Source organism: Ornithodoros turicata, unplaced genomic scaffold (genome assembly GCF_037126465.1).
Source record: "Ornithodoros turicata isolate Travis unplaced genomic scaffold, ASM3712646v1 Chromosome14, whole genome shotgun sequence".
In the NCBI taxonomy this organism is placed as follows: Eukaryota; Metazoa; Arthropoda; class Arachnida; order Ixodida; family Argasidae; genus Ornithodoros; species Ornithodoros turicata.
The window spans coordinates 3,342,665-3,353,305 of record NW_026999314.1 but is presented as its reverse complement, the minus strand read 5'-3'; the positions used below and the strand labels follow the sequence as shown (position 1 = coordinate 3,353,305).

General features: G+C 44.1%; 1 long non-coding RNA gene across 1 annotated transcript; it reads left to right on the top strand.

Moving 5' to 3' along the window:
• Window positions 1-894: 894 nt before the first annotated feature.
• Window positions 895-4,705, top strand: LOC135372388 (uncharacterized). The gene is made up of 3 exons (XR_010415979.1): window positions 895-1,194; window positions 2,825-3,041; window positions 3,106-4,705. It is a non-coding gene; the product is annotated as an uncharacterized LOC135372388 (long non-coding RNA).
• The last annotated feature ends 5,936 nt before the right edge of the window (window positions 4,706-10,641 follow it).

The following is a 10,641-nucleotide window of genomic DNA, read 5'->3' as shown; positions in this document are numbered from 1 at the left end:
GCAGGTTCTGCGGAGAGAAGAACGAGACCGCATTTCACATCCTGCAGGAGTGCGACCGTGTCCATTTGTCGCATTGCCCCTGCGTAAAGAAACCACAGGACAAGGGTACACAAATTCACTTAAGCGATGAGGGAAAAGGCTTAAGACCTCAGGAATAATCGCAGAGTCACCACACATCGCTACGCGGCTATCACAAGATAACAACAAGATACTAGCGGCGGGTAAAATCGTATCACTGCTAAACAAGTCCCAACATGCCATGATGACGTCACAAACCAAGAAAAAAGCACACACACGCGCGCACACAGCAGCTCAGGAATGCACAAGGAGAGGTGCTTTATTGGAATTTCTACTCCTGGCTCAGACACCAACATTTCTGCTCAAATACCCATAACTGCAAGATTAAGTACTGCTTACTTCATCGAGCACCCAACAAAATCAAACAAACAAACAAACAAACAAACAAAAACAAACAAACCCACTTTCCGTGATAGAACACTATTCAGCTTTACCAAGTCTTCTGCTTTAGCAGTGAAAGAAAAAAAGAGCCATGAAAAATTAACAATACAAAATACAAAAAAATATCGTTGCTGTTGCTGTTTAACACGGTGAGATTTGGTGTTTCTTATAAGAAAAATACGACGCGCAGCAGTTGCTTATTCTTGCGTGAAGTTTGCAATCAATGATGATGGAATGATATTTTATCTTATTTGAATCATTAGTGACTCCCCTATTTAGTGAATGGTAGTGTGGTTATGAAAACTGGTTTGTTTAAAAATGATATGAGCTACAGGGTGTAGCGAATGCTGTTCTCCTTTTACACTCTGTAATATTTCTTGTGAAATATTTATATGCAAGCAAACAAAAGTACAAAGAAATGAATCTCATTCTGTGTTATAATTGCTGCACGCTGTTCTTGGATGTATAGGCAACATGCATTCCTGAGATGCTGTGTTTCTTTTTTGCTTTGGGACGGTCGACTGGCGATATCGTATTACATCCGGCGCGAAGGCCTATTGTTTCGCATTGGCATATGCGTGTTCCCCGTTTTGACGATGGCTGGATAATTATTGACGTGAGGAATAATATGAATTTATGTGGCTGTGAATAGACCTCGGGTTTTTGCTCGTTGTGAGGCACTAAAAATGTGTGAGTGTGCGTGTGCGTTTGTGCAGCTGGGACCCCACTTGACAAGTAAGTTCAATGTGTTTGACTTCAGTGATATTGCCGACATTGCCGTATATTATGCCGACTGGGATTTTTTTTTTTTTTGAAAAATAAGGTTTATCGCATTTTCAATAGAGTAGACCGCGCTGCACATGATATATGCTTTCTCCAAGCAGCGTGCTTTATATTCTTATCGAATATCGCGAAGTCGAATCGCTCACGCCTGTAAAACAAATTCAGAAAGCAGATGTGAATGGGTGTGTTCCTCAGGTTGTGTGTTTGCCACACAAGCTTAATTTTTGCGAATATTGTATTATTCTGTTTAATAATTTTTCTGGTGGTAGAAAATGTGTTTTGTCATGCTTGACACTTTGCTATTCGAGCAGAAGTGCGTGTAATTTCTTATTTTTTCACTGTCGCTCGTTGTGTCTGTGTTGTGTGTGTGTGTGTGTGCAACTGTGACCCCACTTAACCAGTAAGTACATTGTGTATGCCTTTTCGTGTGACTCGAGTGATAAATTTATGTGGTATTGCATGAAATGTTGGTTTAAAAATAAGGGTTGTTGCACTTGCATAGCAGTGGCTTCTTATTGCAATTTTCGCCCGTAAAAAAAAATCAGCGGATATCGTATTATGCTGCGCGAGTAGAAGTGATTTTCCCAATTCCATTTGTGTACCCTTGTCCTGTGCTTTCTTTACACAGGGACAACGCGACTGTATATATAGCATTATGCAATAATTATCTGATAGCAGAAATGGGTGCCTTTTTCTCCGTTTATTAGCATGTGCTTCGTTTTTTTTTTTTTTTTTTTTTTTTGCAGTTATAGCTATTCCAGCAAAAGTACGTGTTCATTTTTCATGGCTCTTGTTTTCTTTCACTGCTAAAGCAGAAGAAAATCACTTGGTAAAGCTGAATAGTGTTCTATCACGGAAAGTGGGTTTGTTTGTTTTTGTTTGTTTGTTTGTTTGATTTTATTGGGTGCTCGATGAAGTAAGCAATACTTAATCTTGCAGTTATGGGTATTTGAGCAGAAATGTTGGTGTCTGAGCCAGGAGTAGAAATTCCAATAAAGCACCTCTCCTTGTGCATTCCTGAGCTGCTGTGTGCGCGCGCGTGTGCTTTTTTCTTGGTTTGTGACGTCATCATGGCATGTTGGGACTTGTTTAGCAGTGATACGATTTTACCCGCCGCTAGTATCTTGTTGTTATCTTGTGATAGCCGCGTAGCGATGTGTGGTGACTCTGCGATTATTCCTGAGGTCTTAAGCCTTTTCCCTCATCGCTTAAGTGAATTTGTGTACCGTTGTCCTGTGGTTTCTTTACGCAGGGGCAATGCGACTGTATGTAGCATTATGCAATAATTATCTGATAGGAGAAATGGGTGTTTTGTCAGTTGATGGTAGTTTGTTAGCTTTAATTTTTGAAGTCATAGCTATTTTGCTATTTGAGCAGAAATGCTGGTATCTGAGGGTTTAACGCTGAGGGTAGAAATTCCTGTCTGAGATGAATCTGCATTTCACTGTAATTTGTTTCATTTAAGTAATATTATTGAAATTCCATAGCCACTGTGAACAAAAAGGGATGGTTGTGTGCATGCTCATGGAAGTGACTTGCATGTCGGAATGAAGTGTGATGAGAGCGCGAACTTTGCGCTCAGGTGCGGCAATGGTGTAGGCGGACGGAGCATTACGTGAAGCCAAGGGCAAGCTGCGACCTTGAACATGCAGAGCAAGTTTATTTTTAGGCTATGACAACTCCTCGCACCCGTGCATGTTGGGGCATGCAGCGAGGTCGCCGCTATATAAGTGGGGAGGATGTGTAAAGAGGCAGCAGTCTTCGCATCGCTTCGGGAGTGTGCGGAGCTCGCTTCAAAAGTAAGTATTTTTCATCCACGCTCTGTGATGCACGATTTCTTAGTGTTTCTTCTTTTTTTTTCAGTGCCTAGATGCGTGTTCTGCTTTTTTGATCCTCATGATATCATGGATGATGAGCCATTGGAAGAGAATTCACCATCTTCTCCAGACATTTCACCTGCCACATTGCATGCTCACGTCAAGCGATCACATCCCTATGTGGACATTTCCTTCCTGCCTTTCTTTCAAACTGATAGCGCATTTCGAGGTATCGTCAAAGCGTTTGTGCTGTTGGCATCTGTTCACGATCAGGGAGTAGAGGACTTGCGACAATATTTAATGAACCACCTCCACAACATAATTGCTATTTTGCGAGCACAAAGAATACCCTTTAGGTTTTGCATTTGTTCTGACGTTCTAATGATGAAAGAAAATCGAGGGGATCTAACCGCACACATAGCTCATTTTATGGCGCTTGCTCGCGAAGTCCACAGCGACGGAGCTATCGCAAATACTTTGATGGATGTGATTCAGGAGTCCACCGGACGCATTGAAAATTACCAGCGCGAGGGTAGTGGGTTTGTATCCACTGACGTCCAAAAAGTTCAAATGTGTATTTCCGCTGTGAAAACTAAAAAAATTCGGGTGCAATGGGGTACTTCCCACGAATCTGGCTAAACGCAGAAACGTGTTAATGAATGTCCCTTTACCAGAGCGTAAGGAGGGCGAGTGCTTTAAATACAATACACTTGCCCTCTTGCACCCGCAGGAAAGGAACCGATGAAAAAAATATGAAAATTATGCAACAGAGTACTGGTGGCCTAGTCACTTCCCTGTATCCTTCTCTGATCTTGACGAATTCGAAAACCAAAACAAGATTTCCGTCTACGTGTACGCGTACGTCGATCAGGGAGTACATGTGTCGCGACCCCCAAAACTAGAATGGGAAAAGAAAATTCACTTGTTGGAAGTAGATGAGCATTTTTTTGGAATTAAGTCCCTCAAACGCTTGTTGACAACAAGAAGTAACCATTTCGTATGCGAACGCTGTACACGCTCTTTCGTGAAGGAAGAGAGCATGGCGAAACATTGATGCCTTTGCACGGACGTGAACGAAATCCTGTTGGAATTTTGCGAGCCTGGAAAAAATTTTGTAGAGTTTACTAAAATGCAGTACATGCAGCAGTACAACTACGTCGTTGCGTTGGACACTGAGAGCGTACTCGCATCCAGTGGTGTTGGCATGCAACGTCACATTACCTCTAGCTTCTGTGCTGTGCTCGTGCGTACCCACGACTCAAAGGTGATGCGTATTAGAACACACCACGGGGAAGATGCGGCAAAGCAGTGTGTGAAGGCGCTCATGGAAATGCGTGATGAAATGATTGCCTTGAACGCCTGCCCCGCTGTAATGGTGCTGAGCGATGAACAACAAGCCAAGCACAGAGCTGCCACCCACTGTGCATACTGTAAACGGGAATTCGCGAAAGACCTACCTCGTGTCCGGCATCATGATCATTCGAAGCATTGTACTGCGGGTGAGACAAATTATATCGCGACACTGTGCAACCCCTGTAACGTCGCGTGCACTACCAGAGAAAAATTGCCGATCATGGTCCACAATTTGTCTTATGATTTGGCTGGACTGTTACGGGAATTTCACGTTCTCGGGTGGAAGCGGCCTCCCTTCATTGTGGCCAGCTCCATGGAAAAAATTCGTTCGTTCGAAATTGGTACCTTCCTCTTCAGAGATACCATGCAGTACCTAAATTCATCACTTGGGGAGCTTGTGGAAACCGTGAAATCCATGGGGGGTGCAGAGGCGTTCCAATGCTTGAAGCAGGTATTTGGAGACGACTACAAAATTTTGCTTCGTAAAGGTGTGTTCCCTTACAGTTACCTTAGTTCTTTTGCAGTGTACGACGAGTTGAGTCTCCCAGAAAAATCCGCTTTTCGAAATGATCTAACTGGGGAAGATGTAAGCGATGAGGACTACCAGTACGCTGTGCATGTATTTGAACATTTTGGGTGCTCGAGTTTACGGGATTATAACACATTGTACCTGAAAACGGATGCCCTCTTACATGCAGACATAATGCAGCACTTCCGACGCCTGTGCTACAGCGCACGCGGATTGGAATTGCTTCATTGCGTTTCTCTGGCATCCTATTCGTGGCAATGCGCGTTAAATTATATGAATGCAAAATTGGAATTGATTACCGATGAGGAAATGTACACAACCATCGAATCGGGCGTTAGAGGCGGGCTCTGTCAGGCGAGCAGGCGTCATTTGCGTGCCAATAACCCTCTGTGTAGCGGCTATGATCCTGATAAAGAGGAGGTGTACATATCATACATAGATTGCAACAATCTTTACGGATTTAGTATGATAAAGCACCTCCCTGTCGGTGATTTCGAATGGGTCGAGGATTTTAGCTTCGTGGATTTTATGCGTCACCCCACGGATTCGGAGGTGGGGTATGTGTACGTATGCGACTTGGAGTATCCAAAATCTATCCACGCTCCAACGAGGTACTTCCCCCTGGCTCCCGAGAAGGCAGTCGTCCCGAAGGAATGGCTCTCGCCATTCCAGCGAGGGCTTCTCGAAGAATTAATGTATCAGCCTGCTAACAGCAAAAAGCTGTTGCTCACGTGCAAGGACAAGGTCGAGTACGTCGTTCATTACGCGTTGCTCGCACTCTATTGTAGATTGGGCATGAGGGTGACAAAAATTCACTGAATTCTAAAATTTCGTCAAGCACCATTCCTGCGTCCCTACATCGAGGACAATGTTGCCAGACGCATTGCCTCGTGTACGACTTTCGAAAAAAACTTCTACAAACTCTCAAATAATGCAGTCTTTGGGAGAACACTTTTAAATAAATTTAACATGCGTGATATTCGAGTAGCCTTCGATGAGGAGACGGCGAGTCGCCTCGGGAGTCGGGCAGAATGCGTGCGGATGGAAATTTTGTCCCCAGATTGTGTCATGTACGAAATGCGCAAAAGAAAAGTGCGATGCGATTTCCCGCTCCAGATTGGGTTTACGATTTTAGAACTCAGTAAATTAACCATGTACTCATTCTACTACGAAACTCTGCTGAGCAAGCTCACTTGTCCGGTGATTACCTGCTACTTTGACACGGATTCTTTGATCCTCGACCTATTCTGCAAGAACTACGAAGATCAGTTACGAGCTATCGCCGACGACCACTTAGATCTGTCTTCCTTCGATCGGGATCATCTACTGTACAGTGAAAAGAATCGTGGAAGACTTGGGGCATTCAAAAGTGAAACTGGTAGTGTACCTATTGAGGAAGTAGTTGTTTGAAAGCTAAAATGTATTCCGTCAAATTAGCTGGAGGAAAGCAAATTGCAAGAGCTAAAGGGGTCAAAAAGAATATTGTACGCAAGCACCTCCTCCATGAGACATACTACAATACCTTGTTCAATCACACGAGCGTATCGAACGAACAAGTATCAATCGTTGGAAAGAAGCAGTGTATGTACACCATCAGAAATGTCAAAAGAAGTCTGATGGCATACGACGACAAGAGATACCTGTGCAATGACGTCGACTCCTATCCTTATGGAAGCTACGAATATGGTAAGTTTAAGTGGGTGATATAAATAGTGAAGCTCATAATGTTCTTTCATCTCTTCAGAAGATGTGCAGGAAGAGAATTAATGCTTCTGTCACATACTGTTCTCTCCTGCGGTTTGCCTCTGGGTCATGGACAGAGAAGGACGAGTGCCTGGGTGATCCACATGGTTCTTATGCGAAAAACGCAATGCGAGCGGAGGTGTACGGCGTGCATGGATGTGTCCCCAGGGAGAACTACAATATCTCCGAGACTGCCATGATGTACTCAATAAACATTGAAAACTATTTACCATGTTTTTGTGTCCCAACCATTGCCGAGAGTCGCTCAGGCTAAAAAAGAAGGCCTCCCGGATCAATAAGCAATTTGGGGGAACTGTGAGCTGGCCTAGAAATGAATTGGATTGACCAATGAGTGGTTGTCTATTATGCAGCTGGAATTATGAAGCAATATGCAGTTGAAAGCGTGTGACCGAGTAACCTGTGAGTAGGAATGACCAATGAGTCTATCGAACATGTATGGGAGGCAGCCAATAGGATCCTGAGTCAATCACTGGGTTTTAGAAATGAATGAAAGTGACCACCCCCAGACCAATAGACAGGTGAGTGATTTGGAAACCTACGAGCCGACTTAGAATTGAATAGAATAGATCATTTTGGTGTCTACGAGCGAGTGAGCAGATGTTGTGGCAATGAATGGTAGCCAATCATGCAGAAATTGAATGGATCACCGTGAAGGGGTGGAGCTGTGACCAACCAACTAGAGGGTTTAGAGGTGGCTTGACCTGAATTAGAAATGGGTGGTGGATTAGAAATTCCTAGAACTGGATTAGAAAAAAGAGCGATTTGGAAGCCTATGAGCCGACTTAGAATTGAATAGAATAGCTAATTTGGTGTTTATGAGCGAGTGAGCAGATGTGGCAATGAAGGGTAGCCAATCACATAGAAATTGGATGGATCACCATGAAGGGGTGGAGCCTGGATTAGACCTGGCTTGACCTGGATTAGAAATGGGTGGTGGATTAGAAATTTCTACAACTGGATTAGAAAAAAGTGGCTGTTGTGCGTAACGGCTCTATACTACTCTCGTAATGTGAGGGATGCATACACAGACTACTTCTGCTCAGTTGGGGAGAAAGAGGGACAGTATGACATCGCACGACGTGGATGCCGGCCAGAAAAATGAACTGTAGGACGACATACACACGGTGTTCCAAATTTGTGTGTTAGTAATGAGTGGTATGTACAGAACTCAGAACATGACTACTTGGCCTCACATCAATATTGTTAAGAATGGTATCATTTCTGGGGAGACCACAGTAAACAGTGCATGTACATGTGCAAATGAAGGCGCCATTTTCAAACAAATTATGGAAGAGAAGAACATCATTTAGTCTGTGTCTTCACCGTACATGACATCAAACAGCACTTGCTGAACACGCATTTGAGCTTTGTGCCGCTTCTTCTCCGACAGGCTCGCCATCTTTTCCCTTAAACTAAGTAAAAAAAGAGTGTTACTGTCGGAGAAGTCGATGTGGGACTGCCTGCATGAACTAGATTCTGTCATTCTTCTTGTGGTTGACACGAGTACATCCTGAAGGGTCGCAACGGTCTGTTCGGGAATCCTTCTTTTTGGAGGTCCCACGCAACCCACCGTTGGAGTTTCCCCCCGGGATTCCTGTTCCCGTAGGACATCGAAGGTAGCCGAGGGTGGAAACGGTGACCCCAAACTTTCCTTTAGGTGGATGTTTTAATCAAAAAGCTGCCAACGAATACAAGGCATAGAACACAGTGAATGAGGATAGAGTTCACCTAGATTGACTAGGAAAAAAAAAGCAAGAAACTCAGGAAATGATGTTCTGTAGTTTCTTAACAATGCTCCAAAACGTGGTTAGGAGAGGAGTTGCAAAGGTGGGTCCTAGCGGGGGTTCATCCTCCACACTGATCTGGTTTGAGAAAATCCGCCGTATCCTGGGTGGTCTGCTAGCCAGGCCTGGCTTTGGTACACGAGAGCGACTCTGCATCGACACGCTACAGTTTGACGACTACACTATTCGTGAGAGCAAGGAAGTGAACGGTGGTAATGAAAATGGAAACAACCTTGTCCTAGGTAATTTACATTAGGGAATTTTGCCAAATAAAAGGCTGATAGCTTAATAAATGGGACGTCTGGATGCCATATTGCCAGTACGTACAGACACCCGTAACATGACAATGTATGATGTCATAATCTCAGTGTGGTTTCTTCGCTTTAAAAAACAAGATGGCAACATTACAGTATATGTGTGTGTGCATTCCGAAAATACAGTTGTTGGTGATTGTTGTGGAAAAACGTTTCAGGGAGATAGTTTGGATTATGTTGCTGTAAAATTCCACATGCCATTGTTGATTTTAGGAATCGCCCGGCTACGATTTTTTACATTCGTCTGATGTCCGAGCTCGTGTGCAAAAATACACGAGTCATGTTTTCCTTGTTACACTTCACACTATTGTGGGTTCTTCCACTTCAGCGGTACCCATCGCTGATGGTCTCACAATGGGGTAGGAAGCAGTACACCCGCAGACCAGCAGTGCTACAACTCAACTGACAGCTGAGAGGCTCGTGGAGGCTCGTGAGGATACCACTAGGCAAAAAAAAAACACGAAATGAGCAACAACTTTATTGCAAGATGATGAGTGGGGAGTTTCATCGCCAAGGGCGATACTCTACCCCATTGCTCGTGGTGATGCGGGGAATGTAACATGAGAGAGACATAGCGGAGAGACATGAAAGCGAAATAATGACACAATGAACTAATAACGAAATGCAAAAGTTTATGCTGTTTATTACTAAATGGCACATGTGAAGGTTTTCTTAGGTCCTTCGCCCATCACTAATTTCCATTGCGGCACTTTTTAGATACATTGTAATTTGCTTGAAGAAATGAAGCGCCACAATGAAGTCTCAAGCGCGACCTCAAGCGACAAAATCGATGGCGGCGCCGCTACGCGAGCGACAAAAAAGCTCTGTCGCGGCTACAAAATTTCGTATCTACATTATGGTGGCATATCTACATCGTGCAGATATTTGTAGCGTGTTGCTCAAAGAGTGTTGCCAGCCTTTTGGCTAGTTTCGCCAAATTTGGCGGCAGAACCAGTAGAGTGGAGGAGGACAAGTCGCGAGCGGGCGGGAGAGACGGGATGAGGGAGAGGGAAACCAAAAGTCCGGGCAGATATGGACAGCAGTGCAAGTGTCCCAGCTAACGAAGATCATGGAGTTGCGCAAGTGATGAAAAATATTTTTTTTTATTAATCTTGTCTGGTTGCGGGAACCCATATGGCATAAACTCCATCGGGAGCACAAGAATCGCAATATCGTACGGACCTTGTGGGCCGAAATTGCTGACAGTATGCGAGAAGATGGTAAGTAATGTTTCAGTTGTTTCTGAAAGTTAAAAGAAGTTTGGGACGGCATGTACAAAGTGATTGAACAGTACTGATGAAACAGAAGCGCAGAAGAGTCTTACGATTGTGTACCGACAGGTGCATGTCAAATATTATGAAGAAATAAATGTGAGACGCGCAGAGACGCAACACATGGACAACGTCAAGGGACGCAATTTTTCACGCAGATTGTTCTTCGGAATATTGGGCAGTAAATAACATCATCCAATCCTATGTATCCCTATTCCCTAGCACATGTGATAGTGCATAATTTCGAAACTACGTTTTTGATAATTATTTTTTCATATGTACACTGAAGAAAACAAATGCAAACAGGTGGACCAATACAGGACCAATTTACAAGATGTTTAAAAGAAGCCACAAAGCAAAGAAGTGGGGCTGGTGAAGCTGATATAGCTTTAGCTCTCATCGCAACCAAGTGGAAGTACTTCCAGCAGCCAGGGGCGGATCCAGGAAAGATCCTCGGGGGGGGGGCCCCCCACTAAAAAAAAAATAGAGAAGACGGGGGGGGGTCGCCATGTAGCAGGAAAATCTGCCGGAATGGGGGGTAGAGGTACGTCTCGGGGGGGGGCCCGG